At 50.1% G+C, this 10,731-nt stretch overlaps 1 pseudogene; it reads right to left on the bottom strand.

The window, feature by feature from the left end:
• Positions 1 to 8,093: 8,093 nt before the first annotated feature.
• Positions 8,094 to 9,213, bottom strand: LOC123186156 (BTB/POZ and MATH domain-containing protein 3-like; annotated as a pseudogene).
• Between the last annotated feature and the right edge of the window lie 1,518 nt (positions 9,214 to 10,731).

Here is a 10,731-nt window from a genome sequence, read left to right as displayed (position 1 = left end):
CCGGAGCCCTCGAAGGAAGATACCAGGGGGATAATACGGGCGGATGCGGGCCCCCGTCGCTGCTCGTTCCAACCGAGTGAATGAGCCTCACCATGAAGGAGGACAACCAGGGGAGGAAAAGGACTGCTTCCGAGGATCCGGAAGCCGAAGCCTCCAAACAGGAGAAGAAATCTCCCACAGAAGGTCCTGCCTCGGGGGGTGCTCCTGCCGCACACAGTCCGCGGGGGGATCTGCCCTCCAACAAGTCGTAAGTGATCCCAAAATACTTTAAGGTATGCTACCTTTCTTCTAAGAAAATAACCACCGCATATATCTTGCAGTTCGGGCCTTAATTAGCCCCTCTCAGATGAGCTCGTCTTCAGGGGATCTCCTTCCAGAGATGATGGAGAGAGAAATGCCTCCCCCGAACTCCTCCGCTCCAGAAGCGGGCGACCCCGAAGTGTCGTCATGGAGGGCCTCTCCGAATCCGGTGAGGCCAGAAGATAATCCCATAGACCCCCGAAGTACCAGCGTCCGGCTCCCGAGGAGAGCAGACAAAAGAGTCTGGCACCGTCTGGTGTGCGGTCGGACGTTCTGAGGGAGTTGGTGGGGCGAGCGGCCATCTCAGAAGAACACTATGTGCTGATGGGTACGGTGATGGAGAGAATCTCGTCCGCCAAAAGCGGATTACATGAAGCCTTTATGAGTCTACTGACAGGCTTTGAGGTACGTAAGATAATATGTGATAGTACTGCACGTGTTAGGTGTGCCCTGTGTAGATAGTAGCCCCTGAGACTCTGGTTGCCGTCAAGAACGGCGGCAAACAGAGGATCATATTCTCAGGCAATAACCAGACTGCCCTTATGTGCAGGTGGTGGAGGCTCCGGTGGCTAGCCGGACTAGTGAGTTTGCCAAATTAAAACGGCAACTGAATGCGGCAGACGCCGACCTCGAGCTTGTTAACAAGAGGCTTGACGAGGCACAGGGTAAGTGTTATTATCTGGTGAACGCCACATAGTAAGAGCAGCATAATGCCAGTATCTTTAATATGTTGTGACTGCAGATGGAGCTGCCTCCATGGAAGCCTTGCGGGCAGAACTTGCCCGAGCCAAGGAACAAGCGAGGATTAGTAATGCCGCTGCCTTGAAGGCGGCCGAAGAGTTGAAGGCCGAGAAGGCCGCACATTGCGAGAGCCAAGAGAAGATGGCCAAGATGGCCGTGGAATTAAAAGACACTGCCGACCGTTGCCGGGTCCTTGAAAAGGAAAACCGAGCAAAGGCAGCGGACCTTGAGAAGGCCACGGCGGCAGAGAAGGACACCCATTCTGCTATGAGAGCGAAGAAGGAGGAGCTGCGGGAAGCCGGGGATATTGCGGCTGGGAAACCCTTCATGTTACGGAGGAAGTTCGGAGATCCACGGTATGCCCCTCTGGATCGGCTATGGAGTTCGGCGGATGCGTATATGGATTTGGCGGCGAGTGCTGCCGATGCTGCCAAGTACTTCCAAGGTCAGACAGATCGTGAAGTGGACAAGCTGTTCTGGTCACAGTTCAATGTTACAGAGCGTCCGCTTTCATTGACTGACCAGCTAGCCGAATGGGCCGAACTGAATAGGTTGTCCAGACTCGCCATGAGGGCTGTTGTGGATCAGCTGTGGCCGGAGAAGCAAAAGCCGGATAGCTATTTCAGCTTAGTGCAACAGTTCCTTGGTGCGGTGCCACGCATTAATGCGACGAAGAGGTCGGCGTGCATAGAAGGCTCGCGGATGGCCCTTGCCCGTGTTAAAGCATACTGGGCAAAGATGGACGCTTCCGTAGTCGTGGCGCAGGGTTCGACCATAGGCCGAGTGGCAGCCGAGCATTATTTCGAGGAGGTTCTCGAGGGTGCTCGTTTGATAGAGGCCCAGTGCTCGAAGAATATTATATTTGAGTGATATGTATTCTCATTGTAAACACAATGCTTTTATGATGTTTTTATAAGGCTATGTTTATACTTTTGCCTGAAAGTAGTATGATGCCTCCTGTGCGGACGTTTATGTACACATGTGTATAACCTGAAAGATTACAGCCGTCGGCTTCAACCCCCACACATATAATGCGGAGGTGCTCGCAAAAAATGTGTGTTCACACTTAACCCAACGTCTTGGTCCTAATAACGAGGTGATAGCGCAGCGAGCGAGGCAACCGGACTATAATGCTTTAACACTTTCACTTAGCCATAGGAGTTTGACAGTGGGGCTACTAGATAGCCCCTGGTGGCTCCGCACTCTCCCGATCGCGGGGTGCCTACATGCCTAGCCGAAAAATGTCCCTTCGTTAAGGCGGAGGAATTCTAACATTCCGATAGGTCATCAAGTGGTTGACCAGTCTCACGCTATATCATGACAGCCAGTTTTCGGCTTTCTCTACTGAGGTGCTCGTCTGGATGAACCAGGTCACAATCGCAGTAGTTCTCCTGGTGCTACCTTAGCTGGTAAAGCGGAACGTAAGGCACCAAAACACAGGAGCCGGGCAAACTCAACATTTGACCAAAGACAATGATTCAGAGCTGATGAATATAAGGCCAAACTCGCGACGCCGAACACTCCCTAAGGTATTCGGTCTTTATGGTATAAACCGGGCCGAAATAGAGCCGTTTGTAAGAAGCCCCTTGTGTCCAGGTACGTGCATTATTCTAACGTGGCCACATGCCAAGAAATCAGCATCCTTCTCAACTGTGCTGAGAATTCGGTGGATATGTATCAACAAGAGACAGTAAAAAATCCTTGGAGCGGGTCCCTGTTGCACGTCTGCGCCTGTGTCTCCGTTGTGCCGTATCCTGGACGGATGTAGCACGATGATTATTTGTAAAAGAGAGGAGCTTAGGTGAAAAAGCGGTCGTGCAAAAATATAGTTTTTAAAGAAACCATGTATAATTGCTTTTAAAGAAACCATGTATAATTCAAGGTGAGTAAGAATTGCCACTTGTCTGCGCACGTTGAGCCCCTTGTATTTGTAATAGGGGTATGATCATTGATCCGGTATAAATTGCATATAGCTGCGCCGGACTCGTCTAACCGTGTCCGAGGTTGTGACGACCTGCTAAATGCTTTAGTTGGTGAGGCCGTTTTTAGTGTGCGGCTGCCAGGGCAGCCGCACGCTCTTCGGCGCGCAAAGATCGCTTAATACTTCCGTTCACTGTAATGATGCCACGTGGACCGGGCATCTTGAGTGTGAGGGAAGCGTAGTGTGGTATTGCATTAAAGCGAGCGAAAGCTTCGCGTCCGAGTAGTGCTTGATAGCCACTTTGGAACGGAGCGATGTGGAAGGTTAAATTTTCGCTACGGAAGTAATCGGGGAAGCCGAATATAACTTTTAGTAGCAGGGAGCCCGTGTAATGAGCCCCTGGGCCTAGCGTTACTCCTTTAAAGGTAATATTGCTATGGCAAATTTTTGTTGGGTCTATCCCCATTTCGCGGATTGTATCCTGGTATATCAGGTTTAGACTGCTGGCATCGTCCATCAGGACTCGTGTGAAGTGGTATCCGTCAATTATTGGTTCTAATACCAGGGCAGCCCATCCTGCACGCCGGATACTTGCTGAGTAATCACGATGGTCGAAAGTGATCGGTTGAGACGACCAATGGCAGGACTCCGCGGTGATAGGCCTTTGGGCGTATTTTTCTGGGAGTGCCGTTTTGTTTCTTCCATTGATCACGTGTAACACGTTTACTGTTTTGACTTCTGGTGGAAATTTCTTTTGTTCCCCAGTGTCTTCCTTGAGAGGCTCATCCTCATCTTCGCTTGGTGTATCTTCCCCCTTATGTACGACGTTGAGCTTGCCGGACTGCTTGAAGACCCAACATTCTCTATGGGTATGATTGGCTGGTTTGCCAAGGGTGCTATGGACCTGACATATTTGGTCCAGAATTTTTTTAGGCTGGACAGTTCGTCTCTGGCGCCTTTAGAGGGCGGCTTTTGCTGACCTGGCCGAGAGCTTTTGAATCCGGCGTTTACTATCGTGCTCTTCGTATTGTCTCCTTTATTCCGACGTTTGTTATTGCTGTTGCGCCGTGATTTCCCGTTTTCATCTCTAACTTCAGATGTACTGGGGTCGCTGGTGCTGCATCGGGCTAGTCAGCTATCCTCACCCGCGCAAAAGCGGGTCATGAGGCTTGTTAATGCTGCCATTGTTCTCGGTTTTTCTTGGCCGAGCTGTCGGGCAAGCCATTCGTCACGGACGCTGTGCTTAAAAGCTGCCAAGGCTTCGGCGTCCAGACAGTCGACAATTTGGTTCTTTTTAGTAAGAGACCTGTTCCAAAGCTTTCGGGCTGACTCTCCAGGCTATTGAGTTATATGACTCAAATCATCTGCGTCCGGAGGTCGGACATAAGTCCCTTGAAAGTTTGCCCGAAAAGCGTCTTCGAGCTCTGCCCAGCTTCCAATGGAGTTTTTGGGGAGGCCTTTAAGCCAGTGACGAGCTGGCCCTTTGAGTTTGAGTGGTAAGTACTTGATGGCGTGGAGATCATCTTCTCGCGCCATATGGATGTGGAGGATATAGTCCTTGATCCAGACCCCCAGGGTCTGTTGTTCCGTCGTATGCCTCTATGTTTACAGGTTTGAATCCCTCTGGAAATTCACGATCCAGCACCTCATCGGTGAAACATAGGGAGTGTGCGGCACCCTTGTATTTGGGTGTACCGTGTTGTTCGGATGTTTGTTGTGTTATATCGTATGTTGGGGCACGCTTGCGTGGTCCATAGATGGATCTGGTTGCGCTGTCCTTTTGGTGCAATCCCTCGCGTGAATCGCATATTGTCTTGTGAGTGGCATTGTTTGCCGCTCTATGTTGGCCGTGAGGTCGTCTATCCGGCCAAGTGGCTGTTTCGATTTTTGGTTGTGAGGGGTCTGAGGCCTCCTCATCGAATTCAGGTAGCACCTTCCGCTTTGGGTAGCTCTTGGTGGGGCGATTGTCGCCGAACTTCGCTGCTGTGTTGAGTACTTTACTCCATCTGATTTGGAGTGTGTCCTGCGCAGCCTTGAGCCTTTGCCTCTGCTTTTTCAGACTTTGACGGGCATTCTTCTGCTCCGGGTGCCTGTCCGGCGTTGTGTCGTCCGGACTATTATCTTTGACAGAATTGGTTTGTTTGGTTTGATTCTCCGTATTGCCGTGGTCCGGCAGTGGTTCGCCCTACTCCAATGCTGGGTCTATGTGATCGTTATTTCTGGCGAGGCGGGATTTGGGGCGGCGCTTGTGTCGCCGCTTTGACTGCTTCTCGAGGGAACAAGCCTTCGGTGCGTCCTTCCGTTCCTCGTCGTGGTCTTCTTTTGGTGTGTCCACCATGTATACGTCATATGATGAAGTGGACGTCCAGCGCCCTGTGGGCGGTGGTTCCTCTTCGCCTCCCGCATTGTTGTCCATACCATCGATGTCTGTGGAGTCGAAGTCGAGCATGTCGGTTGAGTCATCGACAGTGGCTATTAAGTGGGTGGTGGGTGGGCGTCGAATTTCTTCGTCGTCCGCATCCCAATCCTGTTGGCCATAATCCGGCCAGGGCTCTCCTGACAAAGAAAGAGACCTTAGTGAATTCAGAATGTCGCCGAAGGGCGAGTGCTGAAAGATATCCGCGGCGGTGAATTCCATGATCGGCGCCCAATCGGATTCGATTGGCAGGGGCGCGGATGGTTCGGGGTCCGGAAGAGAGTCTGGCACCTTGAAGTCACGGGCTGCGCAGAGGATTATGCTGGTGTTTGGCTCGATCGCCGTCGAGACTGCAGCCCCTAAGGCGGTGTCTAGCCACCCGTCTTCGATTGGCGCAGTTGGCTCCGAGCTAAGGGTCGGAGCTGATGCGGGCGCGGCCTCTGGGGTACCGTCCGGTGGCAGAGCTAGGTAATACCCATCGCGACAGTGCGGCGCGCCCGGCTGTGGCTCGAATCCGTCGAAGATCAAGTCCCCACGGATGTTGGCCGTGTAATTCAAACTTCCAAATCTGACCTGATGGTCAGGGGCGCAACTTTCAATGTGCTCCAGATGGCCAAGCGAATTAGCCCGCAGTGCGAAGCCGCCGAATACGAAGATCTGTCCGGGGAGAAAAGTCTCACCCTGGACCGCATCGCTATCGATGATAGTAGGAGCCATCAAGGTTAACGGCGACGACACCGAGGAACTCTCAATGAAAGCACCAATGTCGGTGTCAAAACCGGCGGATCTCGGGTAGGGGTCCCGAACTGTGCGTCTAGGCCGGATGGTAACAGGAGGCAAGGGACACGATGTTTAACCAGGTTCGGGCCCTCTTGATGGAGGTAAAACCCTACATCCTGCTTGATTAATATTGAAGATATGTGTAGTACAAGAGTAGATCTATCACGAGATCAGAGAGGCTAAACCCTAGAAGCTAGCCTATGGTATGATTGTATGTTGTGATTGTTGTCCTACGGACTAAAACCCTTCGGTTTATATAGACACTGGAGAGGGTTAGGGTTACACAAGGTCGGTTACAAAGGAGGAGATATCCATATACGTATTGCCTAGCTTGCCTTCCACGCCAAGTAGAGTCCCATCCGAACACGAGACGAAGTCTTTAATCTTGTATCTTCATAGTCTAACAGTCCAGCCAATGAAGATAGTCCGGCTGTCCGAAGACCCCCTAATCCAGGACTCCCACACTTCCTTTGAGAGACAGTTGGGCAAACACGTGGCCAACGTATGCGTCAGGGTAGAAATTGATGCACCAGTTATAGCCGCCGACGATGAACGTCTTCGAGCTTACATGGTTGAGGGCGCCGATGGCGTCGAGCTGCGAGTAGTTTGTCACCTTGAAATTGTGTGCGCCGGTGTCGGCCTCCGTCAGGCACGTCGACCAGCCCTCTCCCCGAAAGTGATGATGTTTCCCATGGCAGAGTCGGCAGACGACAAGGGCAACGGGTGAGCGGGCCTTGTTTATACGTATAGAAAGCTTGAAAGAAACCTGGCCATATTTGTAAGCTATTTTCTCAAGGAGAACCTATTAATTTCTATTTTCAATGAAGCAGTTGGTAGTCTCATTTTCAGGGGTTTTTTCGTCCCACCTTGCATGGTTTTTTTTGGTACCTCCTCCCATCTTTGCTGATTTTTTTTCGTAGATTTTTTCGTCCCTGCCCCCACTTCATCGGTTTATTTTTGCGTCATCCTCTCACACAACAAAAGAAATCTGAACAGATGAGTACTTTCCATACTGGCGCAAGTTATTTAGTAATGTAGCATCAATCACGAACAATCTCTAAATATCAAATCTAAATTAATTAACCTTACATTAAATCACTCAATCACATTAACCTAATCTTAAATAATTGATTTTCAGAAAAATCGCTCAATCACATTAACTTTACCTTAACTCGCGGATGGTAATCAATCTCCAAACAAAGGAAACAATACATCGAGGGAGCGGTAAATAAACTCACTTTCTTATGTACGTACGTACGTGCTGCCTTCGGGCTTCCGGTGTCACGTGTACACCTAGTTAGGGCTTCGGGGTGCAAAACGGTCAAGTCCGGGTGATCTAGGCTAAGCTGGTGTTATCAAACAAGTAAGCTCTGTTTGACTCGAATAAGAGATCGGGCTTTAGAGTTGGCTTGCATTTAACCGTAATAGTTTTGAGTGGATTTTGGGCCAATAAAAAATAGCATGTTCACTTTCGAAAATGGCTTGACCTACTCATGCTCAAGTTCTCCCTTCATTCCTAAATATAAATCCTTTTATAGATTCCACTATATAGAGACTACATTCGAATGTATATAGACGCCTTTTAGAATATAGGTTCACTTATTTTGCTTCGTATGTAGTCTATAGTGAAATCGCTTAAAAGATTTACATTTAGGAACGGAGGGAATATAATTTATGTAAACAGAATAGGGTGTGTGTTCTAGAAATATATAAGCTTGATACAATAAAATTATGGAAATGATAGTTGCATCAATATATTGCAATTTTCAAAGGAAAAATCAGTATATTGCAAAGCATAGGTCTTATATGTTCCGCTACTTCAACTATGCTATGTCGACCAAAATCAAGCGAGAGCTAACATTGGTGCAAACTCGCCTCATTTTCAACCTGAGCTACAAATTAAATAGACTCATGTTCTACTAATTTATTTTGGAGTCAATCTCCGGTGTAGCTAGAAGACGAATCGCTGTGAGTGGCTTCGACTCGAGCGCTTTTGGCAGCCCTACCACACGGCGATGTTGTTTATGATGCCCCCTACAACCGAAGGGCAGCTGGATATGAGATGCTTGAATCCATCGGTCTCCTGGATGTCACTGAGTACATCATGAGAGGACATGAATCTAAGGCATGCTTGCTTGAGTTGCACGCATTGGTGCTGCTCCGCTAAGGCAAGTGTGGTGGCAAATGTGTGCACATCGATGCTGTTGCATAGCCTTTGTTCACACATTGTCGCAAGCCTATCCAGGCCATACCAATCCGCGGCAACGAACAAGTGTTCCAGTGGCACATTCTTGTCTATACCACTGTTATGTGGGAAGGTATCGGTGTAGATGAAGTGGAGGAGGGCCTGGAAGATGGCAGGCTCCATATCGTCGACCTTGATGTGTCGAGTAGTGTTCTCCTCCATTCCAGTGAAGAGCTCCGCCTTGAACACCGACGATCGTGCAGCCAGCATGCACCTATGAGCGTGGAATAACTGGTCGCCCACGTTGAATGTCACGTTCGTGCCTTCCCGGCCCTCCAGCATGTCTACCAGGTGGTCGTGGAGGTCCGATCGGGGGATGACGACCACGCTCTGGTCCTCCGTGTGTTGTGTGATGACGGTCAAGACGCACCTGATTGCGAAGCAGTCATCGTCGATGTGCTTCTTGGAGAAGAACCTACTATAGCCATAATAACAACCCGAGGACGCAATGATATGTCTTAAGGCGCTTCTTCGTATGGTCGCATTCCCGTCTCTATCCAATAAACTCAAAGTGTACTTGGCTCTCACGCCAGGCCATGGTTCTCCTCTGCATAGACACAAGAAGGCCGAGGTGTAGAAAGCATCCTCCTCCGTCTGTCTGTCAGGGTAGAACCTGATACACCAGTCGTAACCACCGGCGCTGAACCTTCTCGAGCAAATGTAGTCGCCAGGATGAAAGCCGTCGAGCAGCGAGTAACTGGTGATCTCGAAGTTGTGCGCCACGGCGACGGTGTTCGCCAGGGATCTTGACGAGGATATCTTCACTGGGTACTCATCGTAGTTAGCCGACGAGGCCGAGCTGCTAGACATGTCGAATCAAGGGAACCCGGAGAGACAAAGGTGGAGAATCAAGGGTGACAACTCACGATCAAACTCAGGGTCGTCGTTGGCCTCGGATGTGTGAGATTTGGCAGTAATGCTACATCGACGGGCTCTTTACAGGGCTTTACGGACAGGTGTGAAGCTGTCAACTAATCATTGGATTAAGGTGAGGAAGGGGCCCCACCCACCTGAAAATCAGGCAGGGGGGAGGGAGCGAATTAGAGTGAAGGTCCCTGTAAAACTCATGTAAAGATCTGTATGTTTAGCATTTTTGAAGATTTGGACATAGGATGCACGCCTTGCCTTCTTTATATACACACGTCGGTTGTACCCAAACTAAGGAATCCGATAGCTGCTGGTATACCGAACAAGAATCAAAACGGAACGGTAGATGATGAGCGCGATGCATGCGGTGATCCCCACCGCCAGATCCCCATTCTGCCTCCTCTTCGTTTCCTCCCCTACCAGCGCTTGCTTGTTCGACTCTTCCCCCTCCAAGGGCCAACGGGCATCTGGGGGCAGGCACGGGCAGCTCGCCGGTGAAAGCAAAGTGCCCGGACCACTCTAGTTGGTGAGGCGTCGGGGCCTGCTCCGTGCCCAGGCAACGCCAGTGCGGGATGGCCACGGCCGCGGATGCGGATGAGATGAATCCTGCACCACCGTAACTCGGACGGCCTCTTGCGCTGGGTCGCTCACGACCATGCCGAGCTCGAGTGCCTCCTCGGGGACTTCGGGGACCGGATCAACGAGAAGGGGCGTGCGTACCTCGCGCCGCCTCTGGGGACGAAGGGGAGGAGTGGCCTAGGTGGGAAGGGAGAGCTGGGGAGCAGGGGAATGGGGAATGGCATGGAGAATTGGGCGTACCTCGCGGGGGCGGTGGAGAGACTGAGAGTGAACAGGTTTGTTCAATTTGTTTAACGGGTGTGTCCAATACAACTGTGTTCTGATTTTTGTAGGGAAAGTCTCATTTTTTTATTATCAGGTCTTGTCACAAGGATTTCACATAGAAATTTTCAGTCGTCATCATTTGCCGATTTTGAAAATCTTGTAAAACTATTGGTAAATAATTGAATATATAAAATCCCATAATCATACATGCCATCTTGTGGTATGTGGACATTAAATTCCATGGAAGTTAAAATTTAAAATAGATATATTTATTGTTGATTATGTTTGGTGCGTTGCACGTGCACGCTTACTAGTCAACCAAAAAAAACCTTTCAACACTCATGCATTGATGGTGGCTTGTGGCCAGCTGACCTATGGATGAAGTCCTAGTGTGCACACTGGTGACAGCTGCAATCTATGGAGAATTGAGTCGAACCACAGAACTGTAAGGGCATCTTTAAAGCCGACCCTCGAACCGTTCGTAACCGTTTGGACTACGTGGTCCAGATGTGTTGTATCATTCAACGCGGGTATGTATCGGTCCGTCGAGTGGTACGGACATGCTTTTTTCGGTAAGTCTGAGACAAACCGGTGGGCTTTGTGGGAGTTTAGACAACA

The sequence above is a fragment of the Triticum aestivum genome, chromosome 2A, assembly GCF_018294505.1.
Source record: "Triticum aestivum cultivar Chinese Spring chromosome 2A, IWGSC CS RefSeq v2.1, whole genome shotgun sequence".
Lineage (NCBI taxonomy): Eukaryota > Viridiplantae > Streptophyta > Magnoliopsida > Poales > Poaceae > Triticum > Triticum aestivum.
The sequence above is the reverse complement of the archived record's forward strand: the minus strand, read 5'-3'. Positions and strand labels throughout refer to the sequence as shown.